A 14,586-nucleotide genomic window follows, 5' to 3' on the forward strand; every position below is an offset into this window, starting at 1 on the left:
TAATAAATCTAAGACATCATCCCTGATATTTGTGTATCCGTAAAGCCTTTATTATCAAGCATCTTCAGAAATTGAAGGCTACATATTCATCATTTAATAATCATGGAATAAAGTTACACTAATTTTCATGCAAGCATTTGTGTGATTTTGGGTTTTCATGTTGATGTTTTTGTCATGCCATTACATTCAATATTTGTGACTACATTCATAAAGCATTACATCATCATTAAAAATTAGAGATATAAGGTATATCTCCTTAATATTTATTTTAGTATTTTCATTATTTCATTCAAGGTTAATTCCAAAATTGGGAACTAAACTAGATATAAGGTGTAGGAAATAGGTGTGGAGTTATACTAATGAATTATAGCAATGTCAATAGTGACAAATAGGTCAAATTTCGACAACAAAAAATTTGGAGGGCTAGGATGAATCTGTGCTACCCGGTCTCAAAAAATTAGGCCAAAATTTTGAGGACATGTTTTAAACATCTTATTTTGCCAAGATCCAATTTTGTGGCTCTATATGACATTTGAAGCTTATTGTTTTTATAATATTACTTCCATAATTCCCCATTTTACCCTAATTTTGGTTTGTAACATCAATATCAAGGGATTGCAGTTGGTTTGATAGTGATATGTTGAATATTTTTCATTTTATTAAGTTTTGAAGTCTAGCTAGTTATAATTTAGACATAGGTTTAGGTTTGAACACATTACTTGTTCTATATATATATCAAAATTCAATTTCTTTTTTTGTTAGAAAGAAGGCATCAATATAAAGGGCTTATATTTTTTTCAATATTTTTTTTGAATCAATTTCCTATTTTTTTCAATGCATTGAATAGAGAAGTTCATGTTCGATGAAAAACAATATTTCATAAAATTAGAAAAATAAGATCATAATAAATTTACAATGTAATAAAATTATACTCATTGGAAAGCTTGCTACGAGCACTAACATCTTATATTTTTAGGTTATCAAGATTCTTTAATTTGAGCCTTGAACCAAAGGTTTTGAAGGCCAAATTTCTTAGAATTTTGAAGGATTTGGAGAGATGTCAAATATGTTGGTATTTTGGATATGTTGATATGGTTTTGTCATTGATGTCAACACTTGTCAACACTTATTAGCACTTGGAGATCTTTGTTCACCGACATGATCAATGACTTATGCATAGTCACCGATATTTGGTTCACTGGCAGGTTACATTGTTCACTAACACTTGGAATGACATGGTTATGTTGAAAACATTGTTTGAACACTTGGTTTTAGTGATTTGTTCATTGGTTTATTCAGGTTTGCATATTTGTTGTTACCGACAAATAGGCCCAGGTTATGCACCAGCAAGCATATCTATTCCAAATCAGTATGACACGTCATGAAGATGATTTGTTATTATTGTAAATGCATTAAGCTTACATGATGCATCAGATATTGTTTCATTTGTAATTGATTTTATTGTAATATTTTAGTTTGCTGACCTACTCATTTGGTCTTAGGTAATGGTATAAATGTAAGATCTCATTTTGTGAGATTGACATAGGATTAGGAAAAGGGTAATAATAATAAGGTATATGTGAATATAAGAAGAGCTATGCACACAGACATCATTCAAGATTGAAAGAAGGTTTGAAGAAGGCATATTAGAGCTTAACCGATACTGAATCCAGCATATGAAGATACTATTCTAAGCAATACATTATCATTGGATTTAACCATCCAATTGTAGTCAGTGTGACTCCCATTTTGTAATTGAGTAGTGAGCTTTAGGCAGTTGGCCTTTCTGCATATGTAGACTCCATATTGTACACACATACTATCTGCAGTAGTATCATTTGATTGTGGGTAATGCTTCCCATCATGGTTTCTCCCCTTACATGGTTTCCACGTACAAATAAATGTGTTATGTGTTGTGTATGTTATTTGTCTTTTTGTTTCATGCATTAAACTTTACCGGTACTACAACTAACTGTTAAAATGTCTACCGAAATTAAAGTTTGGTTTACTGGCATTAAGCATTAAGTTTGGTTAAGTTAGTTTTGGTTTGTATTTATTGGACAACTGATTCACCCCCCCTCCCCCTCTTAGTTGCCTCCAGGACCTAACAATTGGTATCAGAGCCTAGTTCTCTTTTTGCAGAAGTTTAGCAACTTGAGGAGATCCAATGTCTTCTAACTATTTCAGGAAGGACAGTCCTAAAGTTGATGGAACTAACTATGGCATATAGAAGATCAGGATGGAAACTCATTTGAATTGCATTGGAAAGGACATATGGGATGTTACAAAGAATGGCTATATTGTTCCTATTCAAGGTCAACCCATTCCACCAACCTTGGCTAAAGATGAGGAAAATGATTACAAAGTAAGAGAAGCACTTTTGAGTGTATTGTCTGATCAGTAAATCATGAGATTATAATATAGATCTACTACTAAAGCTATATGGGATAAATTGTAAACATTGAATGAAGGTGATACCACAGTCAAAATTGCAAAGCTGGAATGCTTCCGGGTCAGGTATGAAAATCTAAAAATGGAAGAAGATGAAAAAAATTCTACTTTTATGGAAAGAGTAAATGAAATTGTTTTGGGTATACAATGTTGTGGAGGAACTTTAAGTGAAGATGAAATTGTTTCTAAAGTTTTAAGAGAATTTCCACTGGCATACAAAATGAAAGTAACTACTATTAATGAATTGAGAACAATGCCTAATGCATTAGTATCTAGAGACACTTTGGTTGGAAAACTATCAGCTTTTGAACTTGAAGAATTTGATCATGTTGCTACTATTAAGATAGATTTAGCTTTCAAGGCATCAACATCATCTGCACCATCATCATCATCATCTGAGAAATCTGATTGAAAAGCCTTTTATGCAAGAGAACTTGAAGAAATTAGAAAGGAGAATGAAGAACTGGAAGAGCTTGAAGCACTATTTGCAAGGAAAATGCATAAAGGTCCAATTAGAAGTAAGTATGAAGGTAAAGCACCATTTAAATGTTTTAATTGCAATAAGATTGGTCATATGGCTTCTAGGTGTCCTAAAAGACATGCAAGGTTGAAAGAAGAAGCTAAAAGGACATAGAAGCCTAACCCTAAATATCAAAGGTATAGATTTAAGAAGAATAGAGACAAATCTTGTTACTATGTTGATGAAAGAGTTACTGATGATTATGCTGAGGAACCAATAGACGATGGATGGTATTTTGCTGCTATAATAGAAGGTCAACCAAAACCTATTGTTCAACTGGTAGAGCAGGCCCTGGGAGCTAAAATTGAAGATAAGGATGAATGGATCATTGATTTAGGATGTTCACATCATATGACTGGTGATAAAAGAAAATTCTTAACCTTTCAGGAACATGTTGGGACTTATTAAAATTGAGTCAAGTTTTGGGGCCCAATTCAAATTTTTGCTTTGCATTTCCAAATGAGTCAGTTTGAATGGCCTAGTTAGAGAGGGGCTGAAATGGAACCGGTTGATTTTCAAAGGGTAAGGCTTGAGATTCATGTTACACACCTTTCATTTGGCCTATGAAATGATGTGCAACTTACATAATTTAGTTTGGATAAGTTTATGAGGTACCCATTTTGAGGGGCGAGCTGAAAGTGCATTTTAGGCACAAATGCAGTTTTTATTGAGTAGCCTACTTTGAGCGATTATATCTTTTTCCCTATTAATTTTCATGATGAATTTCAAAATGTATTAGATTATATGCATAAATATGAGTTAGCTTGAAAAATTTCAAGTCTTCATGAATCCATTTACTCAGTCTACCAAGCTCGAATTGTTTGCAGTTTGAATGTTTTGACAAGTCCCTGTTTCAGCACCTAGTCGGTGCCCTGTTTCTCATAAGTGTAAAAGTTGCCTCAGTAAGTGTTATGATATAATGTTTATTCTAGGCTATAAATGATGAGCTATGTTTAAAATTTCAAGCCTCTACCAATCTGTTTGATCAGTTTTCAAAAGGGTTCATTAAGCCATCATTTTCAGTTATCTGTACTTTCAGTGCTATATCAGTTAATGTAGCCATTTTTGTGAGCGCACCATTTGCATCCTGTCAGTCTTGTGATCGAAATGAGATTTCCAAGTTTTAATATGTACTTCAAGGTACCTATATTTAAAATTTGAGGGCCTAAGAAGGTCATTTTATATTTTTGAGAAAGACGTCATGTGTTGCCAAAACATTGACTTCATTAGGTCCGCAGTGTCGACAAAGCTAGTTGGTCATTTTTGCCGATTAATATCTCTTTGTTCGGGACTCATCTTGAGAAACCATTTGGTATATTTCATGCTTGCATGTTATAGTACACACCTGTCACATGGCGAGCTCCAGAAAGGTGTTTTGACAGGTTTGTAAAATACGTCTTCACAATTAAATGTGAAAATGTGGCACAAGTGTTAGAAAGTTGTAAAATGCGGATTAATGATTTGAAAATGATGTTGATAGTTTCTAGAGATATGTTTGAGGTCAGTGAATCTTTTCAAAGGTCAGTTGAATGAAAATGAATTTTTTTTAATCGGACCCACTTTGGGGCCTGACCTGGCTCAGGCTTATGCATTAAGTCTTGTGGCGAACTGCTCTTATTTCATGGCATGCAATCTCCCTTTTGACCAATGATAATACTAGAGAAAGTTGCAAACTAGATGTTTGTTATTCTAATCATTGTGAAGAGAAGATGATGATGGTATGCCTTTGATGTGAAAATTGGAAATTTTATGTATGCCTATTTACCAAAATTTGCATAATTGAGGTCCGCCCCCCCAACATGAATGCCTCTGTTGTTTTTCATTACTTATCCTGCTGTGTGAAGAAGGAGTTGGAGTTTATGGGATAAATAAAGTTCTCAAGCAAGTGTTATGGAAGTAGTAAAGTCCGGTTTGAAACCTCTCACATGCCTCTTCATCTCCACTGGCATGGTGGCTGAGGACCATATTGAAACCAAAACCCACAACAAACTCCTTCATGTGCTACCCAAGTCTCCCTCTGCATGGATGGTGAAAGACTGAAACTGGAGTTTTGAAAGGGGGCATAAAGTAGTTTTTTTTTTAAAAACAAATGAAAACTACAAAGAAATCAAATGCAATCAGCACCCTTCCCTCCCATTCTCTCCTTGTTGTGCGTGGCATGGTAAAAGACACTGGTGAAATCTTCCAAACAATGAACAAAAGCAAATGCATGGACAGTGAAGGGGGTATGTGTGAATTTGAAGCATTCAACAAGCCCAGTCAAGTATTCCCCTCCCTTAATGTGGTGTTTTCTATGCCTTGTGTCTCCTCCCTCACGTGAAAGCCTTTGGTGGATGGAAAAATAAATGCAATTAACAATAGTCTATGTAAATATCTCCTTATGTGTGGGTTTCTGAGCAGTCTTTGACTACGAGTGTGAGTGGCACAATGGCTTGTGAAGAGGCCTTTGAAATTTCTTAGCAAGTGCATGTGGAATGGTGCTAAGACAATCTCCTACGACTTTGCCAACATCCATGTGGAGTGATGAAATTAGTAGCAATTTGACCATTTGTGTGGTATGTTGTTTGGAGGGCATAAATGAGTTTGAAACAACATGCAATCTACAGGCCAGAGCCCCCCATTTGGCATGGTGTGGAAATTTGAAGTTCCAATGGTAAAGTGCAGCTATCATCTCCTCCCTCTCTGCACAGCATGGTGAATAGGCCACAAAAAATGCCATTAAAGCTCAGGCAAGGCTTCAAAAATGAAGTTCCAAGCAAAACATTTTGTCCCACATTTGCTGGGTGGGAGGTTTTTTGATATTTAAATGCAAGTCTCCACACATCTAATATGTCAAAGCCATCAAGGATTTTGACAAACGGTGCCCATTCGCTGCCCAAGGTAGATCCCACGCACATGGGCACAAATCCCAAGGTGATCGGAGGAGGTGACAAATGGTGACATGTGGACCCCACGTAGGCATGCTTCTAGAGGTGAATGGGCGAAAATTTGCGGAGAAAGGTCGACTTAACTAGGGAGCATGTCCGAGATGGATCGACGGTCGGCATGACTTTGCAAAGGCGAGTTCCATGAAGGATAAGGGCTACGAAATGGTGAAAGTATCTCTGAAAGTGTCCAAGGTTAAAGGTCGAGCAAGTCCTGAGCAGATCGACGGTCCGCATGGTTTTGTAAGGCAAAGATGCATAAATGTTAGAGGCTGTGAAAGGGTGATATCTAGGTGGTAGGTATAGTCAGATATCCAACAGGCAGGTCCCATCCCAATGGCACCTAGGTGGCGATGATGTGGCATAGAGGTGGACAGACAAGCAAGCACACACGTGGCAGGATGATGAGGTTGTAAGGCCTTCCCCAAACCAAGCTTTGATTTACTTAGTTGACCCTGTTTGACCTATTAATAAATGCTTTATAATTCAATAGAATGGACTGTGTTAGGCAGATAGGTTTGTGAGAAAAATAATTGAACCAAGTTATAGAGTTATCGCACCTAGTGGTGTACTTTTGATGTGTTATGAAGTTGAAATCCTAAAAGACCCATTGCTTGGATAATCTGGATTTAGCGTATGTCAGCTATGTCTAGATGAAGAACTTGTATGATTCTGTGATCGGGTAACATTTATGAATGTGGATGATTCATTTATATGCTTTAAAGATACATAACTCTAGATGATCCTAGAATAGGATATATTTGAGAGGAGGTATGTCATTATTGAATTTGCAAGACTTTACTATAAATATAGAATTATGACGTATGGTTCAGGTTATGTGAATTGGGATGAAATTGCTTATGTGAAATTGCTTGATAAAAAATGTATTTAATCTGTGCAGATGAAAATTGTATGCAAGTGATGATGTGTATTGTTTTTCCTTTGAATTATATTATATGTGGATATTTGAAAGTACTAATGTGTAAATTGAGATGCGCAGGAAATTTACCATGTGACCATGGAAAATTACGGAGAACCAAACCTAGACTTATGTATGTTTGTAAGCTAGGGGTTGTCTATTTGGAGAGACAACACCCCATTTGTGTTGTATTTTATTCATAACAGTATATGCTGCATGTGTGTTAAGTATTATTTAAATTTAATGTGTGAAACCCACAAAAGACGATTTCATGTTTTAATTTTGTAAAAGTGCTTTATTGGTGTCACTTGACACATGTGTGGATTTAAGTTTAATTGTTTTATTTTTTGTCTCTTGGTGGGAAAGTGGCCAACTATAGTTTGTTTTAATTATTTTAACATGATGTCATAAATACCTTTGGAAAAGAAGCCTTGGAGAGGTCAACATATGTTTGACCCGAAAATAAACTTCAGAGGGGTTTAAAATGGGTTAAATGAACACCTAAGGGTAGTTTAATAAGATTTCCAAAAGCCCATAAGGTATACCTAGGGGTTAGGGGTAATTTTAGGCAAGTTTCTACTTTTTAGAGACCTTTTTGACGTTTCAAAAATTGGTTTTTTTGAGTTGTGCGAAAATTGAAAATTAGAAGTTTAAATCTAATTGAGATTTTTCCTTTTTGAATGAGAGTCTTTTTCCCATTCTACTTTACTTTCCTTTTCGGTTTTTAGAAACTTGTGAGAACTCAGAGAATGAGCTTCTTAAACAAGAATTGGAAAATTTGAGGGTAATCACCCACTCTCCATTTTTGGAGACAAGAGAATTTTGTAAAGAAAAGATAGAACATTGGTTTGAGAATTTTAGCTAAGGGTAGAAAGAGAAGAACCGTGGAATTGGGCTGCTCATCCTCAACAAAACTAACCTACCTTTGGGCAGATTAAGGTTGGTCGTATTCATCATATAAAGGATTTCTTATTGCATGTGTTTGTAAGTAATGTTTGTGAAAAAGATTTGTTTCCATGCATGTTCATTTGGAAATTTATTGGTATTTTTGCTTTATAATTTGTATGTGTGTTTGGGAGTAATCAAGATCTCCTACTCTTGGGAGAGAGGAGGATCTTGTGGGTGGTAGAAGTGACAGCCCTTGAATGAGAGACTCTCGTTATGAGAGCGATCACAAGGGAATTTATGTGACCCTTGCTGCATGGCTTGTTTATGCATTGGGGGTCATAAGGAGGAAAATAAGGCATGAATGCCTTGGGGGGCATAAGGAATAAAGGGCTGATTTTGTTATACTTGATGTATTTTGTTTGCCATGAGGTGGCTATATGCTTTAGTTTGCCATGAGGTGGCTATTTGTTTTGCCATACTTGCGGTCTCCTCAGGGTACTTGGTCCACTACCACCCTTGAAAAGATATCACCAATGTGCGGTGCTGTATAGCCCGGGTTTGGGAGTGTGTTTTGAGTTTGTGAGTATTCTGTCTTCTGTGTTGCATGCTTGTTACCTGTCTAGGGCTTGATTCTCCGAGCTCGGGGGTGGCTACTATTTAGCCTAGGCTGGGAGGTGAGCACTCCATGGTCATAGCATTGATTTATTTGCAGGTAGTTGAAAAATAGAAGTTGCTAGATTAATTGTTTGCAGAAAAAGATTTGGAAATGGAGTAATTGATATTAAAGTGTAGAAATGTAAAAGGAAAATATATGTTGTACCATTTAGAAAAGATGATGTAGCTAATTTATTTGAAGTCCTCATAAAATAGGAATGAAGGTCTAGTTTGGGTATTTCACCCTCTTGTAATAATGTCTATATTGTATTTTGAAGATGCCTTAAAACAATGCATTATTTCTGTTAATTTAATATTGTATAAATGAAAGGATTATGTTGAGTATCAATTTGTATCGTTATTAAAAAAAAAAATTATGCTTGCATGCATGTTTATTTTGAAAAAAAAAAAAAAAGTTAGACTATTTTCTATGCAAATCTCTAAGTTTTAAATTAACTAATAAAACACTTACTTGCTACTAAAATTACTGAATTACGCCATTTATATAAATATTGTTTAAATTATCGAATACTGTAATTTACTTAATTACAGAGAATAAAATCTAATGTTTAAATGGGTTGTTGTTTATTTCATTAAAATTTGTCTTTCGGATGGTTGTTGTATACTCAGACATTATTTAACGCAGAAATAATTCCTATAGTTAATCAGATTTAATGGAAATGAATAAATTCAAAAAGAATATAGTTCTAAGTATATCTAATGCTATTAACTTCTTAATTTTTTTTCAGAAAGAAAACCTATATTTAGTTAGTCTATTTATTCCCTTTAGAAACTCAGAAATTAATGAGATTTCCAAAACATAACCATATAAATAAATATGTATGTATTTGATTATATATTTATTTATAAGTTTCAGTTTAAATACATATCAACACGTTTAACTTATTGAAGTATATATATATATAAATCAAAATATAAATACACACGCATATATATATATATAATTTTAATTATAAAAAAAAAAAATTAACAAAAAAAAAAAAAAGGGTTTGAGGTGCGGCCTGGGATCGTCACCACTGTGGGATTCCACGGTGAGTGGCACCTGGGGACGTCGCCACTATGGTTTCCATAGTGAGCGGCGCCCAGGGACATCACCACTGTGGTTTCCACAGTGAGTGGCGCTCGAGGACGTCGCCACTGTGGACTCCACAGTGAGCAGCACCCGAGGGCGTCACCACTGTGGTTTCCACAGTGACGGCGCTAGGGTTCGCCGCCACTGTGGTACCCCTCAGATGCCATCGCCGACCCGTTAACCCTCGGTCTCTTCCTCCCCACTCAGTTGTTCGGCTGCTGCCATTTTTAGTCGCTTGGACCTGCATCAAATAAAATTTTTGAAACCCTAACCCAGTTTGGGTTAGGGTATTTGAAAGGATATAATAACAATAAAGAATGAAAGAAAATAAATAATGGGGCCATTTATAATGATTTAAAAAAAAAAGATTAGGGTTTCTATATTTTTTTAATATACAGGGTAAGTGATATGGAATTGTTTAATATAAAAAAAAAAATATGTTTTTCTTTTATATGTGACTATATATGTGTTATGGATGAAGGAAATATATATATATATATATGTGTGTGTGTGTGTGTGTGTGTGTGTGTGTGGTTATTAAAAAGAATGTATAAATTGGCCATAATATGATGGTCTATTTAAAAGGTTCATATTTATATAAATTGTTAAATAAGCCAGTAAATATAATGAAGAAGGGCCAAATGTAGATTAAATATTTTTAATAATCTAAATATGCCCTTAATATTTAGGTGGGCATATATATATTTTTAAAAAAAGATGTTTAAAATTTGAATTACTTAGGAAGTTAAATCTCCTAAGGAGTTTTAGGTCAAATTCGGTAAGTCGATTATAGCTGAGAGGAAATACTTTCAGACCAACAAAAGTATAAGTTATGGAGATTTAATCCTATAAAATGATGTTCGTTATGGGTTTAATTGACCCTTTTAGTCAATTAGTATACACTAAATTTTAATTAGGTAAAATAAAATATAGACATCTTTTAAACTAGGTGCTTGGACTAATTTAACTAGTTCCTAAAATCAATCGAAGGGCTCCAGTTGGGAATTAATTAGATCTTTGACAACTATTTAGAGAGTGATTAATTAAATCAATCTTTTGACTAAATTTGAGGTGATAATAAAATTAACCCTTTTAGCACACCGCAGTTAAATTAAATTAATAAGAAAGAGTGTATTAACAGGATGTTGGGAGCTTGATATTCATTAAATAATTGATGTCGAACCAAGTAAATTTATTAAATATTATTTAGTAGAAAAGAATCTATTTACGTATTAATGAGATGCAACTGAGAAGAAAGGGACTTTCGAGAGAATTTAATAGCTCCTTCATGAAACTTATTTGCTCCGCTTGATAATAGAAATTATCATAATTGTCATGTTAGTATTTCATACCAATTAAGATTTCGTTTAGAACAACTTGTTAAGTTGTCACAACTATTTAAAGCAAATGAATGCATGTAATTATGTGTGTTAAAAAAAAATTTTGTCGGTTGTGTTTTGCCCTAAATTTTGGGCATGACATTTTGGTATTAGAGCCCTAGGTTCATACACTGGTGAACATGGGCTACATTCATAACTTAGTTGAAATCAAACTATGGCTTGAAGTATAACACCTAGGTGAAAACTTGCGAAATAACAAAGTGAAACATAAGTGAAAATGCTTGTGGATTGATAGATCAATATATATCAATTCAAGGGGTTCCAAGGGTCACTAAAAACCCTGAAATTTGAACTCATTAGTCATAATAATTATGGCTTAAATAAAACCCCAAAGGCTATGAAATATTCAACTATTTATTCATATGAAGTAATTTCGGTGTCTATTAATGAAAAACTAGACCTTTTGTACCTATGAGGTTACCATTCAATTGGAACCTAAAACGCAATAACTGCCTTAATCAAATCAAGTATGAGGAGTTAATTTTTTAATAAAATACTCTTGATGATAACTAAAAGAAAGCCATCCATCGAGATATGTTCTTGACATGGCAAATCAAGCGAGATAAATTAGACCTTAGATGGAGGCACCATAAACAAGATAAATTAAAATTTTAAGCCATGTGAAAATTATGATGGTTTAAAAGATCAAGGCTGCCATAGAAGATATAAATGAAGAAGAGTTAAAAGGAGCTCTTAGCTTAGATAGAATCATTGGCCTATCCTAATGACTAGGTACCTTAAGAATGCGGACATGTTAGGTTTCTTATTAAGAACATTTGTTAGATAATGGTTGTAGCATTATAGTGAAGCTAGAGTTGGATAACCTTGGAGATAAGAACTAAACTGATGTATGACAATCCCCTTGATTAGAGAACCCTAGTAATACTATAGATGAGTTAGATAAAGAGAAAGGTAGCATGAACTTCTCGGGTAAAAACACGTAATTACAATAAACCCTAAGTTCATCTGTGGATTATATGATTGGAGAAACAAGCAAGTAAAGCCTCAAATTAATTCCTTTATCAAAAGATAACCTTGACGAAAGTAAATAATGCAAGAGAGAGGAGAGTTGATTTGGGAATCGAACAAAAGATCCCCATTGAAGTGCAAGGAGTGTAAAAGTATTAGGATTTTATGATCTAGAAATGGGTAACTAGATGTCGTTCAGAAACTAAGAAGGAAAGTGCAACCCAATCATGGTTAGTCGCTAGGTACAAGACAGTTTGTAACATAGTTTAACTACTAGGCACAATCGAAGAAGCCTTGCAAATTTTGGCACTCAAGTGTGAAAGTATGCAAAAACATTAAGTATGGACGAAGCAACGTGCAGATGGAAATGGCTTAGGGATCGAGAGTATAATAGTAATACAATACCAAAGCTTAAATGAGGATTAGTTGGAAGTATAAAATATTTGATGAGAACATTGATAAGGAGTCGAATTATGTGGTTAGCTAAGGATTTGGAAATTATGGGAGTCTTAAGACATTGGTAATTGTTGGACATCCTTATGTTATACCATAATAGGGTAACTGGATATTAGAATGGTAAGATGATTTGTTTAGATCAAAAAGATTGAAGGTGTGATATGCCGGATTTGACTAGTAAGTAAATATAAATAAGTAATATGGAAGGAGATAACTTCCCTTTTTACTAAATTTTTAATTAAAAGGATGGGTGTTGGCCACTTTTCGAGTGCACACCCCCTTGATTTCAAAGTGATTAAGTAAAGTAGAAGAGAATAAGTCCACTCTTTGAGTTGTTTGAGTTATGTCGTGAAATGTGTGGGTTGAAATTGTTGTCAACCATTTTTGATCTTACTTGACAATAATTCCACCCCAAATGGCTCTTAACCATAAGTGTTAGTAATTTTGGCAACAAGCTCCTACCTAAGGAAGGCAAGTGAATATTGGAGGTGAAAATACAAGAGTTGGCATAAGGTGCTAGAAAACAAATAATGTCCCTAGTAAAAACTATAAGATTACATTATTCAAATCATAAGAGATTCCAAGTAAACAAGTGTCATTTTTGTACCAAACTATTAACTATACGTATAAGATATGAAAGTGTCGATGCTTTAAGCTACCATGTAACATCGAGTTAGGGCTTATCATATTAAGATAATTAATGGAAGTCCAAGAGGAATGGGTGGAGAATAGTAGAGTTAGTGCAATCACCTGCTATATATAATTAAGGATGTTAATAACCCTAAATAGATAGTGGATTATATCGGAAAGTGTGGCTTGAAATAGTTAGCACGTGAAGGTTAAAAATCGAACATGATTTATTAAAAAAAAAAAAAAAGAATGTGATCTCTTGCGTATAAGAATGTATTTCATAAATTGATAAAGGAGTTTAAAGAATCTAAAATCTCAAGAGTCTAATAATCACTTCCTAACACACTCAGGACACGTGATCTTGGGTGATGTGCTGCGGTTACTCCCTATAGCATGGCTAGAATGGTCATCTTGTTTCGAGTTTGATTCAACATTAATTTTGATTTTCTTTGAAGAGTATATTGTGACACTGGGGCTAGGACTTTCTTTTTGGTTTATTTTGTTTATGAAGAGAAGACCACTAAAATTTATGGTTTTTTTTATATGAACTATGGCACTTGCCGTGTTTCTAGTTTTAATATTTTTCAATTGCCAGCATTTTTCTTCTTTTATTGGACTTGGCAAAAGTAACTTGTATTTTGATTTTGTAAAGTGTCAAGTGGTCATTTGATGGTTGATACAACTAGCTCTAGTGATGTGATTTGTGTAAATGTCTATCATGTTCGTTGAACCATTGATAGTGTGTCAAGGGAGAATACCGCAAGGAGTGAAATTAGGCACAAGAATTAACAAAGAATGAGTTTTTTTTTTTTTATCAAATTAAGATAAAGGAAGGAATATCCTCCTAAGTAAAATTAATTGCGAGTAATCGAAAAGAGAAAATTTATAACAATAATGTGACCTAGACCTAAAGAATTGCGAAAGTAATGATTTTCGACTGGTAAAGTTGGCATGGGTATGGAGATGATTGTGTGGATGATATCTAAAATAAGTTTTAATAATTTCCATCACTCCCTTAGAATGGGGTTGTTGTGTACCTTAATTATTGGAAAATTGTGAATGATGCTCCCTATAAAACTTAAACCTTGCAGCCTAAGAATATAAAAACATTTTAATCCCTAGTGGTAGGAAACTACCCTATATAAGGGCGGAAATTTAAAAAAAAAAAAGTAACATTAAGGTGCCTCGAATGTAGAATAAGTAGCTTCATTGTGATTAAGTGTGATGTCGATTTTCTTAAGGAACATGCTTGGACGTGAATATAGTAGCATAAGCATGCTTTTAAACAAATCCTAAACAAGTAGAACTCCTAGAAAATTCTATATGTGTAACCTTGATTATGATTTGGAGGGTAAAATAATGTAAGTTGTTGAAAGATAGAGCTTTGCAAACACCTACCTGAGATCGAAGGGAGATGTAATAAAAATACTAAGAAATTAACCTTGTGAAGATAGTAAGTTAATTACAATAATAAGTTGATTTTGGTATTTCATCCTTCTAGTAGGCAAGGTAATAGTTTGAGTAACTTATGGAAATGGAGGGAAAGGTTATGTCCCTACTTCAAAATTCTACTCATGCGACTTCCAGGAGTAAGTCAAACCCTAGGGGAGGAGGATGTAAGGCTTTCCCCAAACCAAGCTTTGATTTACTTAGTTGACCCTGTTTGACCTATTAATAAATGC

Source organism: Cryptomeria japonica, chromosome 5, assembly GCF_030272615.1.
Source record: "Cryptomeria japonica chromosome 5, Sugi_1.0, whole genome shotgun sequence".
Classification (NCBI taxonomy): Eukaryota; Viridiplantae; Streptophyta; class Pinopsida; order Cupressales; family Cupressaceae; genus Cryptomeria; species Cryptomeria japonica.